Here is a 21,817-nt window from a genome sequence, read left to right as displayed (position 1 = left end):
ATCAGTAATTGTTTCATGGATTTAATGGATTAATAAAGATCGAGAGAGAGAGAGAGAGAGAGAGAGAGAGAGAGAGAGAGAGAGAGAGAGAGAGAGAGAGAGAGAGAGAGAGAGAGAGAGAGAGAGAGAGAGAGAGAGAGAGACAGAGACAGAGACAGAGACAGAGACAGAGACAGAGACAGAGACAGAGACAGAGACAGAGACAGAGACAGAGACAGAGACAGAGACAGAGACAGAGACAGAGAGAGAGAGAGAGAGAGAGAGAGAGAGAGAGAGAGAGAGAGAGAGAGAGAACACTGGGTTAAAAACTGAACAGTGAAACAAACATTAGGAACACTTATTGAGGACAGCATGGGACTTCTGAATATGTTGGTCCTTCTGTGAAGTATATATTTGGGCCAAATCATCGAAACAAATGGAAAAGAACAGACCACCACCTTACACTATATTTATTAACTTAGCCCTTGAAAAGAATGACAACAGTGTCACGTTCCTGACCTATTTATGTTAGTTTGTTGTATGTGTTAGTTGGTCAGGACGTGAGTTTGGGTGGGCATTCTATGTTGTCTGTTTCTATGTTGGTTTAAGGGTTGCCTGGTATGGCTCTCAATTAGAGGCAGGTGTTTGGCGTTCCTCTAATTGAGAGTCATATTTAGGTAGGTTGTTTCACAGTGTTCGTTGTGGGTGGTTGTCTCCTGTGTCAGTGTCTGTATGTTACGCCACACGGGACTGTTCCGGTTTTTGTTAGTTCGTTCGTTTTATGTAGTCTGTTTTCCTGGTTCATGCGTTCTTCACGTTGTATGTAAGTTCGTGTCCAGGTCTGTCTACATTCGTTTATTTGTTTTGTAATTATTCAAGTGTTTGTCGTGTTTTTCCGTTTTGTCTATTAAATCAATATGTATTCACAACCCGCTGCATTTTGGTCAAATCCCTGCTACTCCTCTTCGGATGAGGAGAAGGAGGAAGCCCGTTACAAACAGATGTTTGTTTTTCTTGTCCGGCTAACATTAGGGGGGGGGGGGGGGGATCATCCCTGTTCTGCATTGGAGTACCATACAAATTACAACTGTGTGCTCAAAACACATTTGCCTGGTTCTCTCTGTCTTTCCTTATCATTCATGTGCACCCGTAATGATATACAGTAGTTTCAGTGGCAAGAATTAAAGTCAAGAGTAAATTGTCATATTTAGGATTCAAGCTTTTATCAAAGCCACGTTGGAAGGCTAGCTTCCCAAGAAGATCAGGCTCAGCTGAGCTTCAAGTTAGGAGGTGGCCGGGGAACTAGGGATTAGTCCCTATAACATGTTACATTTAAGTCATTTAGCAGACACCCTTATCCAGAGCGACTTACAGTATTGAGTGGATCCATTTTTTTACCCATACTGGTCCCCTGTGGGAGTGGAACCCACAACCTTGGTGTTTAACATTGCCATGCTCTACCAACTGAGACAGATATGTACCCTGACCATTGTGTATCCTGTATAGTAATACCACCACACCACTGTTCCTTACAGGCCTGTGGGATCTTTTTAGTTGAGAAAATGAAAATCTTTGGGGGGAATTAAATGAAAGTCTCCCCCACATATCCACCCTCTCATTCACCCTCCCTAATCTAAATGATACAAACTTGAAAACACTGTCTATTGCTGCATGGCTTCACTCCTTACAGTTGTGATTGGAGGGTAAGGGGGGTGGCTTTGGGCGGTGGGTGGAGTGTGGGGGGACAGCTATCCAAGCCCCTTCTGCTCTTAGGGAACTGGGAATATCAAAGCATTGGGGTGCACATTCTCCTCTTAAGTCTGGGGAAGAGGGGTTCATGAGCAAAGGGTCTTTGAACCTTGCGCTGGTGTCCCGTACCTGGAAGCCCTTCTTATTGCTGGTGACATCAGAACTACATAACAATGGCATCCCCAGCAGAGTAGGATGTCCTCAGGGGGATGAAAGTGAGCGAGTCAGAGAGAGAGAGGAGAGAGAGAGTCAGAGAGAGAGGAGAGAGAGAGAGAGAGAGAGAGAGAGAGAAGAGAGAGTCAGAGAGAGAAGAGAGAGAGGAGAGAGAGAGGAGAAAGAGAGAGTCAGAGAGAGAGAGAGGAGAGAGGGAGAGGAGAAAGAGAGAGTCCAGAGAGAGAGAGAGGAGAAAGAGAGAGTCCGAGAGAGAAAGAGAGAGAAGAGAGAGAGAGTCAGAGAGAGAGAGGAGAGAGAGTCAGAGAGAGAGAGGAGAGAGAGAAATAATCTTACACTTCTAAATTTTAAAAGTATGCAAACACCCCTGGCATTTTGTGAAACGCTACATACAGTAATAATGTGTACAGTAGCTGTTACAGTCTAGTAGGTGTACTGAAACCTTTGGTCGTCCTTACCCCAGATCCACAGTAACAGCTAAGCCTTGGGGCCTTGATATCAGCACCATCAAATAGCTCCACGTAGTCGTAGCTGCAGTCTGCCTTTTCCTCAATCTCAAAGGTTTGGAAGATGAGCTCTACTCTGTAGCCCTTCTCAGCAGAGACCACCCATTGGCAGTAAGACACCCCTGGGTAGTTGTTATCCCCAAACTGGGCGTGGGAGTTTGGTCTTGACCTCAGCTTTAATGCTTCCTCCACACTCTGAGAACGCACAGCCACAAAATGAGAGACCGAGGCTCAGAGAAGGAACTCATTCAGATATGGAATGTGCAATTTAGCAACACATAATTCTCTGAGAGCCAGTTATTTCCCCCCAAAAAAATTCCACTACATTCCCTGTGGTATTGTGTAACTTTATACGCGTGAGTTGAAAGAGACCACTAATCACAGACCCAGATGGCAACATGGCCATTGTAACCCTCAATTTATGCAGGATTAATTCCTTGAGATGAATCCTCTCATTATTCAGGGGTCCTGACAAAACCACATATGTTGTTCACGCATTACTAACATAATGTACTGTACTTTAGTGATAATATAATTACAAACAAAACAAAAACCAGAAATATTGCCATCAGCATACAAGAAGAAATTTGCATCAGTGGACACAAAGCTGTCATTAACGATGAAGGAGGTTAACAATGGTCCCCGGATCAAATCCTTGTGGCCCATCCTTTTCAACCTCCTGTAATTGGAGTTGTCTTTGGGATAACGCAAGCCTTTTTGATTGATTTGAGAGACAAAATGAGCCCAACTGGATCAAAGGCCTTGCTAAGATCAATGAATACCTCTTAACTGGTCGGCTGAGATTGATGGATTATTTATTCTAATTATCAATATTTTAAATAGGCTATGGCAGTGGATTGACCAGACCTAAATGAAAAAGGTTGAATAATTGATTAAAAAACCATGATAGAAGTTCGCACATCTCCCTGTGCACAAATAAGAATGATCCATTTCAGTCCTTTCCTTTCTGGTGTCACAAAATCCAAATGCCAGTGTACGTGTCACCTGCACTGTCTCAAAGCCTCTCTTCTGGACTAAGTTGTCAGAGAAGAAGCTCAGGAACATCTTGTTGCCGCTGGAGATGACTGGCGAGGGTTTCTTGGTGCCACGGAAGCATCCTAGACTGGGGGCCCAGCCCATTGTAGATCTCCAGGTGGTCGTAGGCACACTCCGAATGAGCCTCCATGTCGATCTCTTTGAAAACCTGAAAATTGTATGAAGATTCAGCGAGGTAGGTGGTAAGAATCTACATGAACCTTATTCTGATAATGTCTACGTACTGTTACAATGTAAATTACAAGCATGACATAACAGGTGCTATTAAAACAATGCCAATCTTGTCATGACACTAGCAGTAAACATAGAAGTTTGATGATGTGGCCTGGGGTGGTAGAGAGGGCCCAGGTACAGGCCTTCTTGCTGGGGTACTTTTCAGGCCAGTTGGGGCTGGTGGAGATGCCTGACACACTGCTTACCACATGATCACAGCCGGCTGGAAAAGAAACATCGCCGAACAGCTCAGTAATCCAAGAGATCCAAGACAGATCATATCCCCAGCTCTTTGATTTCATGAGCCATGTAAAATAGGATGTCAAGGGCTTTATGTAATTCCTGGATGGATGGATACAGCCTTTCTGGGTGATACGGCCTTTCAATATCAAGCCTGATATTGGGCGCTGTGAGCAGCGCTGTGTGAATACCCTGGGCAGCTACCAATGTGCCTCTGACCCTAGTTCTCCTAAAACACCATCAATGTAGTATGAATCACACAACTTCACCATCCCACTCACAGGACAGTCTCAAGGTTTTTAATTGAATAATGAGCTTCTCAGGAAATAAGTATCCCAATATTGAGACCATTGTATTTAAAAAGCTGTCATCAATCATTGTCTTCTAACTAAATGTTGATATTCTTTACTACTCTGAGAGAGCTCACTAGGTTGCAAACTGCTACAGTAAGTGAGGCTAATGAGAACGTCAGGTCCCACCTACAGTACCAGTCAAAAATTTGGACACACTTATTCATTCAAGGTTTTTTTTTCTTTCTACGTTGTAGAATAATAGTGAAGACATCAAAACTATGAAATAACACATGGAATCAGGTAGTAAGCAAAATAGTGTTAAACACATTTTTGATTTTTGATTCTTCAAAGTAGCCACCCTTTGCCTTGATAACATCTTTGCACACTCTAGACGTTCTCTCAACCAACTTCACCTGGAATGCTTTTCCAACAGTCTTGAAGGAGTTCTCACATATGCTGAGCACTTGTTGGCTGCTTTTCCTTCACTCTGCGGTCCAACTCATCCCAAACCATCTCAATTGGGTTGAGGTCGGGTGATTGTGGAGGCCAGGTCATCTGATGCAGCACTCCATCACTCTCCTTGTTGGTCAAATAGCCCTTACACAACCTAGTGGTGTGTTGGGTCATTGTCCCGTTGAAAAACAAATGATAGTTCCACTAAGCGCAAACCAGATAGGATGGCGTATCTCTGAAGAATGCTGTGGTAGCCATGCTGGTTAAGTGTGCATTGAATCCTAAATAAATCACAGACAGTGTCACCAGCAAAGCACCCCCACACCATCACACCTCCTCCTCCTCCATACTTCACAGTGGGAACCAGACATGTGGAGATCATCCGTTCACCTACTCTGCGTCTCACAAAGACAAGGTGGTTGGAACCAAAAATCTCAAATTTGGACACGTCAAACCAAAGGACAGATCTCCACCGGTTTAATGTCCATAGCTCGTGTTTCTTGGCCCAAGCAAGTCTTCTTATTATTGGTGTCCTTTAGTAGTGACTGACCTTCATGTCTTAAAAGTAATGATGGACTGTCATTTCTCTTTACTTATTTGAGCTGTTCTTGGCCATAATATGGACTTGGTCTTTTACCAAATAGGGCAATCTTCTGTATACCACCTCTACCTTGACACAACACAACTGATTGGCTCAACCACATTAAGAAGGAAAGAAATTCCACAAATGAACTTTTAACAAGGCACACCTGTTAATGGAAATGCATTCCAGGTGACTACATCATGAAGCCGGTTGAGAGAATGCCAAGAGTGTGCAAAGCTGTCATCAAGGCAAATGGTGGCTACTTTGAAGAATCTCAAATATAAAATGTATTTTGATTTGTTTAACACTTTTTTGGTTAAATGATTACAATTGTGTTATTTCATAGTTTTGATGTCTTCACTATTATTCTACAATGTAGAACATTTTAAAAATAAAGAAAAACCCTTGAATGAGTAGGTGTTCTAAAACTTTTGACTGGAACTGTATGTTGTTCAGTTATTCAATATGCACTAGGGTGTAGACTACAGCTCTACAAAATGAAATAAGCATCCATTATCATTAAGTAGAGTAATTTTGAATACCATATTTCGAGTGGCATTAGGAAAGAAAAATAACTTTAGCGCTAGCAGGGGAAAATGTATACTACACAAAGTGCAATCATGTCCTTTTGATGCAAAATTAAGTTAAAAAAATAAAAAACGAATGTATCCTCAGATGCCAATCAAAGCTTGATGGAATACTTTTCATAATTTACTTTGAATAAGGTCTTGTTGCTCTGGAATATGTGAAAAGGCTCTTTGCATGTATCCTAGCTTTTTCAAAATCCATTTAGTGCCTCGTTGATAATACAACTGTGATGAAGTGGTATGACTCATAAAAACACACTCTTTCCTCGAATAAAGGATGATTGTTGAGGTGGCAGACACTGAGTTTATAAATAAGTATGTGTCCAATTGATGTCCAAGTGATAAAGAATATCAACATTTAGTTAGAAGACAGGGACTGATTAGTGTTTTTTTTTAACTACAATGATGTCACTATTGGGATACTTATCTCCTGAGAAGCTCATTATTTCATTATGACAATTGCTCAGATGGTTATTTGGTGATGTTAGACTGTGGCTTGAGTTGTTTAACACCTTGAGACCGTCCAGTGATGGTGAAGTTGTGGGATTCATACTACATTGGCGGTGTTTTTAGGAGATGGATAAGTAAGCACCCCTTGCACTCACCCTCACAGCTGTGCCTGTCTGAGGCGAGCTCAAAGACAGGGCCAGAGGCACATCGGTAGCTGCCCAGGGTATTCACACAGCGCTGCTCAGCTCTACCACCCACGGAAGCTGTGATGATATGCCATTAAGAAGAAAGGAACCAGAGGAAGCCATCACTTCTGCTGCACATTGTATTAATACTTTCACTTCCTTCACATAGTATTTACAGTCGACAGAAATAAAGAGTTCATAATATACTCCATCTCTTTCACCCAGAAAGGCCGTAGTGAAATCCCATGAAGGAAAAAGAGAAAATGGAGTAAAACATTTCTAAGAAACCCTCAGACTTCCCTCCCATTGAAGCAGCGTACACTAACCACAACATCATAATGCAAATGGCCAAAGTAAAACTATTCAAACTTTTATTGTGTACACACAGGTGGACATCCTGCCTTCCATCTAAAGCCCACAAATACTAAGTATATCAAATGAACTGATATGCGGAGGAAGACGTAACGTAACTCTTTTATTCCATAAGTCAGCCATGTTAGAAGATGGTTCCACAGATGTTAATGTGAATTAATATATTATGACAAATTAATAGTAAATGTTATAGTAAATGTTGTAAAGGATTTTTGTGCAAAATTACCCAATCCTGTGGCATCTCATCATCATCACTAACACTAGTCACAGATGGACATTATTCTTGATCTCCGATCTTTGAAGTAGTTTGCAGCAAATCCAGCCTTGTTCACTGACCCATCAGACACAAACTTCATCCAGAGCTGGTCGTGATGTCATCTGGTTTGTCTTAGCCACAGATTCGGCGCAGCAGTGGAATGCTCTCTGACTTCCCGTTTCTCACCTCCAGGTAGTCATAGGCACAGCGGTCATGCCTCTCAATCTGTGGTAGAGACAGGCAAGGCACATTGGAGCATGTTGACACAGGATGCTCAACTGTCCTACAAATTCGCATCTACTCTGCTATGTCGGTTATAAATATGATTATTTCAAACTGACATAGAAGTCTCCATCACAAATCAAATTGTATTGTATTTGTCACATGCGCCGAATACAACAGGTGTACACCTTATCGTGAAATGCTTACTTACAAGCCCTTAACCAACAATGCAGTTCAATAAATAGAGTTAAGAAAAGATTTACTAATATAAACTAAAGTTTAAAAAATCCTAAATTATAATAATAAAAAAGCAACACAAGAAAATTACATAATAACGAGACTATATACAGGGGGTACCGGTACCAATGCGGAGTCAATGTGCGTGGGTACAGTTTAGTCGACGTAATTTGTAAAGTTAATATGCATAGATAATAAACCGTGAGTAGCAGTGAGTAGCACCAGGGAAAAGTACACTGTGCATTCAGCAACATGGACAGAACTCTTGTTAACGGGTATGCACAAAAACACAAGAGAGAGAGATCAACATTACATTTAAACTATTCAATCAGTGTGAGGAGTGAAGTCTCTGATGGGCATTGACTAGAGCAGTGAAGTCAGGTATAGTTTCTGACGTCGCTATTCGCAGGATTGCTGAGAGGCGAGTAAGAGATCATCTGTGCCTTGACTTGGTATATTTCATCACTGAACATGTCTGTTCACATACACAGGTTGACCCAAACATGTACAAACATCTTTTGAGCATGACTCCTAATCTTTGGAAATTTTGTTCATCGAGAGATGCATAGAACCTCGTCAGTGACATTGTTTTGAATAGTTCTCCAATCACTGCATCAGACTGTACATCAATAAGCACAAGTTGCAGGTCAGTGGGAGCGTTATATACATTGAAGGTGAAAGGAGAGGAAACCAACAGCATGTCATTTTCCAACACTTTGAAATCCTCAAAACGACGAGGAAACTCACCATTCAAAGCACGCAGCAGCGATGTATACTTCTCCCGCTGGTCATCTGATAGGGAACAGACTAGTAGTGTGGGAAGGTGGGTGAGATTGTTGGCTTCTACTTGGCAAGTCAGGAGGAGTAATTTTCCCTTGAACGCTTTGACAAGGCTGTACATCTGATGTGCAAAAAGGCCCTTCCCTTGTAGTTTGGAATTCAGTTCATTCATGAGGGCCATGATGTCCATGGTGAAGGCAAAATCAGCCAACCATTCTTTGTCTTGCAGTTGAGGGAAATCCATATATTTTCCTTTCATTTGCAAAAACTCAGCACTCTCTGACTTCATGTCCCACACCCTTTCAAGCACCTTTCCCAAACACAGCCATCTCACGTTTGTGTGGTAGGGGAGATCTGCATGACCTGACTGTCTCCAACAGTGAGACAAACTGCCTGTGGTTTAAAGATTTTGCTCTTATGAAGTTGACCACTTGAGACTGTATCCACAACATGACTCATTTTCAGAACACATTTACAGAGCACCTCCTGATGAATAATGCAATGCAGGAAAAAAAACTATTCTGATCTGGATTCAGCTCAGCTACATGATCTTGTATCCTTTTCAAAAGGCCAATGTTTTTTCCTGTCAAGTTTGGGCACTCTTCATTGACTGCACTGAAGCAAGCTCCTCTGTAATTTCAAAGTCTGGGGTCATGCCTCGTAAGAATATCAACAACTGCACCGTGTCATGTGCATCACTGCTCTCATCCAGGGCCAAGGAGAAAAAGGTGAAATCCTTTACCTTGTATTTCAACTGTTGTTCTATATTCTCTGCAATGTCCTCAACACGCCGTGTCACTGTTTGTCTTGACATGGAAACATTTTCAAACAGCTCTTTCTTGTCGGGGCAAAGTATTGCTGCAGAGTCAATTAAACATTCTTAAATGAATTCGCCCTCAGCGAATGGCTTGCTATGTTTAGCAATTTTGTGGGACAGTACATAGCTAGCTCTCGCAATTTCGTCGTTTGCTGAATGCAGTTTTGTGAAAAGTTCTTGCTGCTTTTGCAACTGAGAAAGCAATTATTTCGATGCACTTGCCCTCTGCTCAGAAGACATATTCCTATATTTCTCTGCATGCTTCATCTGGAAGTGTCGGGACAAGTTGTAGTCTTTCAAGACAGCGATGCTCTCTTTGCACACTAAGCACACAGCTTTCCCTGATACCTCAATAAATAAATATTTTGATGTCCACTATTGAACACCAAATATTCATTGTCTACTTTCCTTTTCTTTGAAATCTTTGAAAAACTAATTTTGGCACAATTTCTAGCTAGCTACTATTTGTAACTGTGACGTGTGTGTCAGCCTGTCAGTCTGTCCTCGCGCAGTTATTTATACGTTCCTTGAAAAAAAATGTCCCACAAGCTGTGGGAGTTAAATCATTACACATAGACGAGTATTCATTGGGCTTTTAATTTGAATAACAAATATGTTTTTCAAAACTTTACTATCACAAATTCTTTACGTGATCTGAGCTTGATTCCGCGGGCCGCATACGGCATTTGCCCAGGCCTGGTCTAGTATATACACTACCATTCAAAAGTTTGAGGTCACCTCGAAATGTCCTTGTTTTGAAAGAAAAGCAAAAAAAATTGTCCATTAAAATAACATCAAATTGACCAGAAATGCAGTGTAGACATTGTTAATGTTGTAAATGACTATTGTAGCTGGAAACGGCTGCTTTTTTATGGAAAATCTACATAGGCGTACAGAGGCCAATTATCAGCAACCATCACTCCTGTGTTCCAATGGCACGTTGTGTTAGCTAATCTAAGTTTATCATTTTAAAAGGCTAATTTATCATTAGAAAACCCTTTTGCAATGATGTTAGCACAGCTGAAAACTGTTGTTCTGATTAAAGAAGCAATAAAACTAGCCTTCTTTAGACTAGTTGAGTATCTGGAGCATCAGCATCTCGATTACAGGCTAAAATTGGCCAGAAACAAAGAACTCATCAGTCTATTCTTGTTCTGAGAAATGAAGGCTATTCCATGCGAGAAATTGCCAAGAAACTGAAGATCTGGTGCAATGCTGTGTACTACTCCCTTCACAGAACAGAGCAAACTGGCTCTAACCAGAATAGAAAGAGAAGTGGGAGGTCCCGGTGCACAACTGAGCAAGAGGACAAGTACATTAGAGTGTCTAGTTTGAGAAACAGATGCCTCACAAGTCCTCAACCGGCAGTTTCATTAAATAGTACCTGCAAAACACCAGTCTAAACGTCAACAGCGAAGAGGCGACTCTGGGAGGCTGGCCTTCTAGGCAGAGTTCCTCTGTCCAGTGTCTGTGTTCTTTTGTCCATCTTAATCTTTTATTTTTATTGGCCAGTCTGAGATATGGCTTTTTCTTTGCAACTCTGGCTAGAAGGCCAGCATCCCGGAGTCGCATCTTCACTGTTGATATTATGTAGAAGTTAGATAAAGATCCCAACGTGTGTCCCCTACATGAAGTTGAAACAGCGGACCTTGGAGGTGAGGCAGTTGTTTTGTAGCATCAGCAGCATAACTAGTGTCGTGGTAATTTCCTGTATTACTCAATGATGAGAGAGCCAACCACACACAAGTCAGAGTTATATTATAAAGTCCATCTTTAATAATATATGAGCTTCACCATAGCCCTTTTTGACTCTCAGATCAATTCAGTGTCTATAAATGAATTCTCTGAGAGTCTCTACAAAACAATTCTTAGTATCATTTATAGCCAAAATACACCCCTCTCAACTTACAAATAACCTTTTACTTGAAAGAGGAGTATCCCATAGCTAGATAGCATTAGCTATAAATTATCGTTCAGTTTGGTCTCCTAAGACGAGGTTTCAATCTCATGCTTGGTACCAAAACATTACCTCATCCAATGGCATATATCAATTGTCAATTCTAGATACCCCCATCTAAAATACACCCCCTCCTGGATAAGCTCAGAAAAGACAGTGCGCCTCTTAGGTCATATACTAGGTCAAGATAAGGGCAACCTCAGAGGGGACATAAAATGGTTCCAGACACTGCCATACTCCTTCCCCCAATGAGAAAAGTAGGGAGTGACTGGCGTACAAACATTGTATGAGATAACTAACTGGTTCCCCATTCCCCATCTCAGGTAAACATTAAATTAGGCACAGATGTTTTCTGAATGACTTATTGGCAGATGTAGACAGCAGGCCTCTCTGAAGAGTTCCCTGTGGATGGGTTCCACTCTAAATCTTCGTCCATGTAAAGACCTTTCAGAGGGGTTTTTCTCCAGAACCCATCTCCGTCCTCCACATGGTCGTACAAGTGAGTCCTGTAGAGGTCCATGGAGGTAAGGTTCAAAATGATCTGTGAGAGACAGGCAGACAGACAGGCACACAGACAGGCGCACAGACAGACAGGCCAACAGGCAGACAGACAGACCGGCACACAGACAGACCGACAGACCGACAGACCGACAGACCGACAGACAGACAGACAGACAGACCGGCACACAGACAGACAGACAGACAGACAGACAGACAGACAGACAGACAGACAGACAGACAGACAGACAGACAGACAGACAGACAGACAGACAGACAGACAGACAGACAGACAGACAGACAGACAGACAGACAGTGAGAGAGAGAGAAAAGAAAGGAAGGAGTCAAGTTTGTTAAGGGCAGCACACTACATTTGAGTCATTTAGCAGACACTCAAATCAAATCAAAGTTTATTTGTCACGTGCGTCGAATATAACAGGTGTAGACCTTACAGTGAAATGCTTACTTACAGGCTCTAACCAATAGTGCAAAAAAGGTATTAAGTGAACAATAGGTAAGTAAAGAAATAAAACAACAGTAAAAAGACAGGCTATATACAGTAGCGAGGCTATAAAAGTAGCAAGGCTACATACAGACACCGGTTAGTCAGGCTGATTGAGGTAGTATGAACATGTAGATATGGTTAAAGTGACTATGCATATATGATGAACAGAGAGTAGCAGTAGCGTAAAAGAGGGATTGGCGGGTGGTGGGTGGCGGGACGCAATGCAGATAGCCCATTAGCCAATGTGCGGGAGCACTGGTTGGTCGGCCCAATTGAGGTAGTATGTACATGAATGTATAGTTAAAGTGACAATGCATATATAATAAACAGAGAGTAGCAGCAGTGTAAAAAGAGGGGTTGGGGGAGGGCACACAATGCAAATAGTCCGGGTAGCCATTTGATTACCTGTTCAGGAGTCTTATGGCTTGAGGGTAAAAACTGTTGAGAAGCCTTTTTGTCCTAGACTTGGCACTCCGATACCGCTTGCCATGCGGTAGTAGAGAGAACAGTCTATAACTGGGGTGGCTGGGGTCTGTGACAATTTTTAGGGCCTTCCTCAGACACCGCCTGGTGTAGAGGTCCTGGATGGCAGGCAGCTTAGACCCAGTGATGTACTGGGCCGTACGCACTACCCTCTATAGTGCCTTGCGTTCAGAGGCCGAGCAATTGCCGTACCAGGTAGTGATGCAACCAGTCAGGATGCTCTTATCCAGAGCGACTTACAGGAGCAATTAGGGTTAAGTGCCTTGCTAAAGGGCACATTGACAGATTTCTCACCAATTCGGCTAGTCGGGAATCAAACAAGCGACCTTTCGGTTACTGGCCCAATGCTCTTAACCGCTAGGATACCTGCTGCTCCCAAGAAATACACACAAAACTGGTGATTTAAACCTACAACCCATTGGCTGCAAGGCAGGGATTCAACTCCAGAGCCACAGACTCCTGAGGCTATTAAGAGGCTATTTCTGAACAATTCTAAACAGGGAAGACTGAAGCCAATGCACTTCAATTAAATTCAACTAGAACTATCATCTCCTTTGGTTATAGGATACGGTATGTTTGTTGTCATGTGAACTGACTGAACTCACTGAGAAACTCACTGCATAGATGTGAACTGAGTTTGACGGCTAGCCCTTGGCTGTTTTCAACCTACTTTCTCTTCAGGTGTGACAGAGATCCTCCAGTTACAGTGGACGTAGGCTGCATATCCATTGGGATAACCAGGAGAGGAGAAGTTTCCACTACTGTCCTGTAGGCGGTCCCCACACCCTGCCCACAAAACACAACACAGCACACAGTGAAAAAGAAACACACTCTAAACATACCACAGAAATGGATACAGTAAGCTACCATAGAGAGACGTTGCTGGGATACAAAATACAAGTTTTCATTTCAGCTGTCTCAACTAAGATTTCCCTTAGCCTTATAAAGGAGGCACAATACCAAGCACTTGATCGTTGCTGATTGATTGGTTGTTGAATTGTAACAACTGTGGCCCGTTCCTGGGGCTTGAGTTCTCCAGATTACAACAATAAACTGAATTCCAATTTTTGGAAACTAAAGAATCAATCAATCTCCTTTGAATGGGCGGGGGTGGTAGTAGTCAGATCTTGTGCAGGGTTTATTCTCATGTTCTCTCTGACATTTCAAGTGGTGAAAAGCCTACATGAGTCAGGGGGTCTGTGAAGTTGGATATGTCTTGTACACTTGTAGAGTTTGCGAGCTTGTGCGATGTCCCCTTTGCTCAGCCTTGTCCTCTGCCCAATGGGTGGCCTGACTCCATTGACATCATAACAGGCAGAATGGTGTCTAAGAAGATGCCTCTGAAGTTGAAATCCACATAAAGGGAAACAGCGCCACTCTTCGACCCCAGTGCATTTATCCTGGTGTTTGTTTTGTTGCTGAAAGGTAGAGTAGCATCCAGCATCGTGGTAAAAAAAGCAAATGATAGTAGTCTGCTGTTCTATCACACATGCAAAAATGAGGGGGAAAAAGTGTATGTGAAGTGTATGTTGTGTATGAAGTGTATGTTGTTCGAAGTAACTTCTTTGTTGTTGTAACATGGCAAATGGACGTGGCAGTTTCACCAGTACGGATCCAGCTTTAAGAGAGACCTCTCCCTATTCTCTCTTTGCAAAACAAAATGTTTCATTTGTATTCAGCTGACTTTTAAGCCTTTTTTGTACTGTCAAAACTCAACCATTCATCCTAGAGATCACCATCATCAACAACAGTTCCAGCACTGGAAAAGCAGTCATGACTTGGCACTGCTGAGGAGCAGGACATAATAAGAAATGTTCACATGGGGTTCCGGTTTGACACTTTTCTCCTTTATCGACCTCCCTTTCTGTCCCCCCAGCAGCCAGTTGTCACCCAGTTCCCATGGTGATGCACCCTTGAATGGCAGCCATGTGAAAATGGAGCAGTCTGAACGAGGGCTTTATGCTGTGCCAACGGGCTCAGTGGAGCCCAGACCTGAAAGCATAGATTGTCCCAAACAAAGACCCAACTGACAGCCCTATATTTACCCTGGCCTGCCACCATGACCCTGGCCTGCAAAGTGTTGGTGGAGGTAAACAATCTTAACACCAACAGGGTAACAACATGCACGAGACAGAAATGAAAAGGCATCGGTCTTCTGTGAAGTCATTCTAATCACAATCAGGACCCAATCCTCATGGCATCCCAGGGTTCTTTGAAGTCAGATCTAGGTGCAAAGTGTTTGTTTTGTTGGATGATAACCAGTTCCTGACAATGACATTGTTATTCTAATATGTATACTATGTAGAAGATTTAATGTTATCATGCACACGCAACCTGACTAGAACATGTCAGGTGAAAAACAAAGTACTTGAGTGAATAATACTCAACTGAAGGTTAGACTAAATCAAATGTACACTGAATAAAAATATAAGCGCAACATGCAACAATTTCAACGATTTTACTGAGTTACAGTTCATATAAGGATATCAGTCCATTGAAATAAATTCAATAGGTCCTAATCTATGGATTTCACATGACAGGGCAGGGGCGCAGGCAGCCATGGGTGGCCTGGGAGGGCACCCACTAGGAAGCCAGGCCCACCCACTAGGGAGCCAGGCCCAGCCAATCAGACTTGAGTTTTTTCCCACAAAAGGGCTTTATTACAGACAGAAATGCAAATCAGTTTTATCAGCTGTCCAGGTGGCTGGTCTCAGACGATCCGTAGGTGAAGAAGCCGGATGTGGAGGTCCTGGGGTGTCGTGGTTACACGTGGTCTGCAGTTGTGAGGCTGGTTGGACGTACTTACAAATTCTCTAAAATGACGTTGGAGGCAGCTTATGGTAGAGCAATGAACATTCAAGTCAATTACACGCTCCTTCAAAACTTGAGACATCTGTGGCATTGTGTTGTGTGACAAAACTGCACATTTTAGAGTGGCCTTTTATTGTCCACAGCAGAAGGTGCACCTGTGTAATGATCATGCTGTTTAATCAGCTTCTTGATATACCACACCTGTCAGGTCGATGGATTATCTTGGCAAAGGAGGAATGCACACCAACAGGGATGTAAACAAATTTGTGCACAGAATTTAAGAGAAATATGTCAGAATGTGTGCGTACTGGTAGCGAAGTCAGGTGCAGGAGAGCAGAGATTTGTGAACAGGCGCACACTTTATTTAGGCAAAAGTGCAAAATGCGCAAAACAGTCACAAGAAGTATGTTTAACAATAACAGACTTACCTGGATGGATGTTGTCTCTGATAATACTGACATAATACTAATGTTCATCACGGTCGGGACACGTATGCTGGTGCCAGAAGCCGATCACATGGCCCAGCTCATGCAAAACGATCCCAAACTTGTCACAGTTCTTTCTTATTGAGATGGCCTGGGGACCCCCTCCCCTCCAGCCCACATAGGAGCAACACCTGTAGAGGGAGACACGATCTTTCAGGGGGATATGCACTTAGGAGACAGTGGGGTTTTTCCCACTTGTAGGATTGTGGTTGATTCACATTTATTTCAGTCAATTCAGCACACAGAATAACTTATTACATTATTGATATCAAATGAATTGAAAAACTACCCATTGTCACTAAATTCTACTCATTTTTTGTTGTTGTTGTTTATAAGTTTACTTTAATTTGTCCCCTGAATTGACAGAATGATAATGGAATTGACCGTTTACTGCACACACTTCAATAACCCAGCATGGTCAAACTCTGTAACTGGAGAAATACAACACAGCTCTAGCTCTGTGGTCAGTCACACATGAAAGCCCAGATTTAGAAAATGAAGAAAGACTTTGCTCTGAGGCAATGTTCCCGGTTTCATTTTTTGCCATGAATTCTGACAATAACACAGACACATCCAGGCAAACACACACTTACAGTACACTGTTCACAATCAAATCCCTTTATACAATAACTACCTCACAGCTTTGTTCCCAGTCTTTTCTTACTATATTTTTTAAAGAAGAATTAAAGAATTTCAAACTCCTTTCATATTTGTATTTATTTGTGAAATGACAGAAGAGAAACAGAGACAGAAGGATAAGAAATGCATAGGGTGGATGCAGGGATCGATCCGGCTTCCGTATGTGGTTCCGAGGACAAGAGCGTTACTGCTCGACCAGACAGACTCCGAGCCCATTTGTTCCCAGTCTTTATCAAAATCTTATACAAAGAATATGAGAGAATAAAGATCACTTGGTCCTGCAATGTGCAGCATGAACCCTGTCTGAATAGCAGATATTGTGAAAAATTTTAAGAGCAATGGAGAGGCATGTAGAGCTGCTGCTCATGGAGAGAATCATTAGGTTTGAAACCACAGGAGCCAAAGACAAAATGCTAAAATGACAGTGAAGCGTTCCTGCCTGAAGTGCAGTACCATCTTTTTTTGTGTCAAGGACAACTTAAGAGGGTCACAGCTCTGAAGCAACTGGCAATGTTCTGCTGTAATGAAAATCAGTAGGGAGCCCTGGGCCTGACTGTCTGGAGAAGTGTCATTCTTACTGCTCTCACAAACCATTCACTGGAAAAGACACATGCAAACAGATATGTGGCCCATGCAGGTTTGAGGTCATTCAATACATTTTAATGTAACCTTGCATCTCAAATTCACGCATGAATTTGCAAAGGAGATGGCAGTCATGTGAAAACACCCTAAATGGACCCCAGTCTTGGATCCTCCAGGTCCAGCGCAGCTCCCACACTGGACCTGCATCTGTATTGTTGAAGGTCTGGATGGTCCTATGACATCCAGAATGCGGTCCACCTTAAACATACGCAGGTCCTCCTCATCCAAGGTAATGTTTCCCAGGAAGGTAGCTGGAACAGTAACACACAGGCAGAAGTGATGCTGCAGCTGAAACATGGTTTGTTTTTGATGTGATTATTTTAATTGTTGCTTTAAAAACACTATATCCACAGTTTGCTAAACAGTTTGCAAAACTAAAGAGATACTTACACAAGCAATCACGAAGACAGATAGAGAAAATGAAAGGGAGAGACCTACTGTCTTCACTAAAGCCTGACTTTATTTATTTGTACTGAAATATAGCTACTGTATTTAGTAGTTGGGAGAAACTGAAGCAATATGGGGATCTGGTATATTGAAACCATAAATGTATCTACAGCCACTCAGTATGGCATGCACCACTCAGTATGGCATGCACCACTCAGTATGGCATGCACCACTCAGTATGGCATGCACCACTCAGTATGGCATGCACCACTCAGTATGGCATGCACCACTCAGTATGGCATGCACCACTCAGTATGGCAGCACTTGAGGTCAGCTGACAGCACGTAAATATGCTGCAGTGCTTTTGTAGTATGTTTTGCTCAGGTCCCTCATTTTTTACACGTGCTGTGTTTTGCTGGAGAGTCACATGTGTGAAGCGACCCTGCCTGCTGGCTATGATACGTGAGCTGATGTGTGATTGGTGCTTCCCTCTCCCCAACGGGAGACCCTCACATGGCTCTGGCAGTCTGACCTACTGTTTGAGCAGCCAACACACCTCATGCATACTGTACGCACTGCAAAAGAACACTAACATACACACTAGATCTCATGTGTGTGCGCACATATATATGATGTTATGCTGATGAATGAGGACCCAAAAGCGACGTAATAGTAACAGAGTCTTTATTCCAGTATCAAACAAACAATGATTCTCCTGGATATATCAAAGGTAAATCCAAAACAGGAAACTGAAATCCTCTCGTCAGTAGAGAGGAACGACAGGAGACGCGACCACAGACTGCAGGTCGCTTCAGGAAGGCACAGGCCGTAGCTGACATAGACACCTGCTCACACGCAGCATCTGAAGAAGGCAAAAACACGACAGGGCGGAACAAGGACACAGGAACAGCAAACATCAAACAAGAATCCGACCAGGACAGAAGCGGAAAACAGAGGGAGAAATAGGGACTCTAATCAGAGGGCAAAATAGGGGACAGGTGTGAAAGAGTAAATGAGGTCGTTAGGAGAATGAGAAACAGCTGGGAGCAGGAACGGAACGATAGAGAGAGAGAGCGGGAGAGGGAGAGAGGGAGGAGGAGAGAGAGAGAGAGAAAGAGGGAAAGAACCTAATAAGACCAGCAGAGGGAAGCACAGGGACAAGACATGAAGATCAAAGACAAAACATGACAGTACCCCCCCACTCACCGAGCGCCTCCTGGCGCACTCGAGGAGGAACCCTGGCGGCAACGAAGGAAATCATCAATCAACGAACGGTCCAGCACGTCCCGAGATGGAACCCAACTCCTCTCCTCAGGACCGTAACCCTCCCAATCCACTAAGTACTGGTGACCACGTCCCCGAGAACGCATGTCCATGATCTTTCGTACCTTGTAAATAGGAGCGCCCTCGACAAGGACGGGGGGGGGGGGAGGGAAGACGAACGGGGGCGCGAAGAAAAGGCTTGACACAAGAGACATGGAAGACAGGGTGGACGCGACGAAGATGTCGCGGAAGAAGCAGTCGCACAGCGACAGGATTGACGACCTGAGAGACACGGAACGGACCAATGAACCGCGGAGTCAACTTGCGAGAAGCTGTCGTAAGGGGAAGGTTACGAGTGGAAAGCCACACTCTCTGACCGCGACAATACCTAGGACTCCTAATCCTACGTTTATTGGCGGCTCTCACAGTCTGCGCCCTGTAACGGCAAAGTGCAGACCTGACCCTCCTCCAGGTGCGCTCACAACGTTGGACAAAAGCCTGAGCGGAGGGAACGCTGGACTCGGCGAGCTGGGACGAGAACAGAGGAGGCTGGTACCCAAGACTACTCTGAAACGGAGATAGCCCGGTAGCAGACGAAGGAAGCGAGTTGTGAGCGTACTCAGCCCAGGGGAGCTGTTCTGCCCAAGACGCAGGGTTTCGAAACGAAAGGCTGCGTAATATGCGACCAATCGACTGATTGGCCCTTTCTGCTTGACCGTTAGACTGGGGATGAAACCCGGAAGAGAGACTGACGGAAGCACCAATCAAACGACAGAACTCCCTCCAAAACTGTGACGTGAATTGCGGACCTCTGTCTGAAACGGCGTCTAACGGGAGGCCATGAATTCTGAACACATTCTCAATGATGATTTGTGCCGTCTCCTTAGCGGAAGGAAGCTTAGCGAGGGGAATGAAATGTGCCGCCTTAGAGAACCTATCGATAACCGTAAGAATCACAGTCTTCCCCGCAGACGAAGGCAGACCGGTAATAAAGTCTAAGGCGATGTGAGACCATGGTCGAGAAGGAATGGGAAGCGGTCTGAGACGACCGGCAGGAGGAGAGTTACCTGACTTAGTCTGCGCGCAGTCCGAACAAGCAGCCACGAAACGGCGCGTGTCCCGCTCCTGAGTAGGCCACCAAAACCGCTGGCGAATAGAAGCAAGCGTACCCCGAACGCCGGGATGGCCAGCTAACTTGGCAGAGTGAGCCCACTGAAGAACAGCCAGACGAGTAGAGACAGGAACGAACAGAAGGTTACTAGGACAAGCGCGCGGCGACGCAGTGTGAGTGAGTGCTTGCTTTACCTGTCTCTCAATTCCCCAGACAGTCAACCCGACAACACGCCCTTCAGGGAGAATCCCCTCGGGGTCGGTAGAAGCCACAGAAGAACTAAAGAGACGGGATAAGGCATCAGGCTTGGTGTTCTTATTTCCCGGACGATAGGAAATCACGAACTCGAAACGAGCGAAAAACAACGCCCAACGAGCCTGACGTGCATTAAGTCGTTTGGCAGAACGGATGTACTCAAGGTTCTTATGGTCAGTCCAAACGACAAAAGGAACGGTCGCCCCCTCCAACCACTGTCGCCATTCGCCTATGGCTAAGCGGATGGCGAGCAGTTCGCGGTTACCCACATCATAGTTGCGTTCCGATGGCGACAGGCGATGAGAAAAGTAAGCGCAAGGATGGACCTTATCGTCAGACTGGAAGCGCTGAGACAGAATGGCTCCCACGCCCACCTCTGAAGCGTCAACCTCGACAATGAATTGTTTAGTGACGTCAGGAGTAACAAGGATAGGGGCGGATGTAAAACGCTTCTTGAGGAGATCAAAAGCTCCCTGGGCGGAACCGGACCACTTAAAGCAAGTCTTGACAGAAGTCAGAGCTGTGAGAGGGGCAGCCACTTGACCGAAATTACGAATGAAACGCCGATAGAAATTAGCGAAACCGAGAAAGCGCTGCAACTCGACACGTGACTTAGGAACGGGCCAATCGCTGACAGCCTGGACCTTAGCGGGATCCATCTGAATGCCTTCAGCGGAAATAACAGAACCGAGAAATGTGACAGAGGAGACATGAAAGGCGCACTTCTCAGCCTTCACGTAGAGACAATTCTCTAAAAGGCGCTGGAGTACACGTCGAACGTGCTGAACATGAATCTCGAGTGACGGTGAAAAAATCAGGATATCGTCAAGGTAAACGAAAACAAAAATGTTCAGCATGTCTCTCAGTACATCATTAACTAATGCCTGAAAGACAGCTGGAGCATTAGCGAGACCGAACGGCAGAACCCGGTATTCAAAATGCCCTAACGGAGTGTTAAACGCCGTTTTCCACTCGTCCCCCTCTCTGATGCGTACGAGATGGTAAGCGTTACGAAGGTCCAACTTAGTAAAGAACCTGGCTCCCTGCAAAATCTCGAAGGCTGACGACATAAGGGGAAGCGGATAACGATTCTTAACCGTTATGTCATTCAACCCTCGATAATCCACGCAGGGGCGCAGAGTACCGTCCTTCTTCTTAACAAAGAAAAATCCCGCTCCGGCGGGAGAGGAAGAAGGCACCACGGTACCGGCGTCGAGAGAAACAGACAGATAATCCTCGAGAGCCTTACGTTCGGGAGCCGACAGAGAGTAAAGTCTACCCCGAGGGGGAGTGGTCCCCGGAAGGAGATCAATACAACAATCATACGACCGGTGAGGAGGAAGGGAGCTGGCTCTGGACCGACTGAAGACCGTGCGCAGATCATGATATTCCTCCGGCACTCCTGTCAAATCACCAGGTTCCTCCTGAGTAGAGGGGACAGAAGACACAGGAGGGATAGCAGACATTAAACACTTCACATGACAAGAAACGTTCCAGGATAGGATAGAATTACTAGACCAATTAATAGAAGGATTATGACATACTAGCCAGGGATGACCCAAAACAACAGGTGTAAAAGGTGAACGAAAAATCAAAAAGGAAATGGTCTCACTGTGGTTACCAGATACTGTG

General features: G+C 44.1%; 1 pseudogene; it reads right to left on the bottom strand.

The window, feature by feature from the left end:
• Positions 1 to 1,656: 1,656 nt before the first annotated feature.
• On the bottom strand, positions 1,657 to 17,466 carry LOC139544655 (bone morphogenetic protein 1-like; annotated as a pseudogene).
• Positions 17,467 to 21,817: the final 4,351 nt, after the last annotated feature.

Source organism: Salvelinus alpinus, chromosome 18 (assembly GCF_045679555.1).
Source record: "Salvelinus alpinus chromosome 18, SLU_Salpinus.1, whole genome shotgun sequence".
Taxonomy (NCBI): domain Eukaryota; kingdom Metazoa; phylum Chordata; class Actinopteri; order Salmoniformes; family Salmonidae; genus Salvelinus; species Salvelinus alpinus.
Note: the sequence above shows the minus strand (reverse complement) of the source record. Positions and strands in the feature narration are given on the sequence as shown.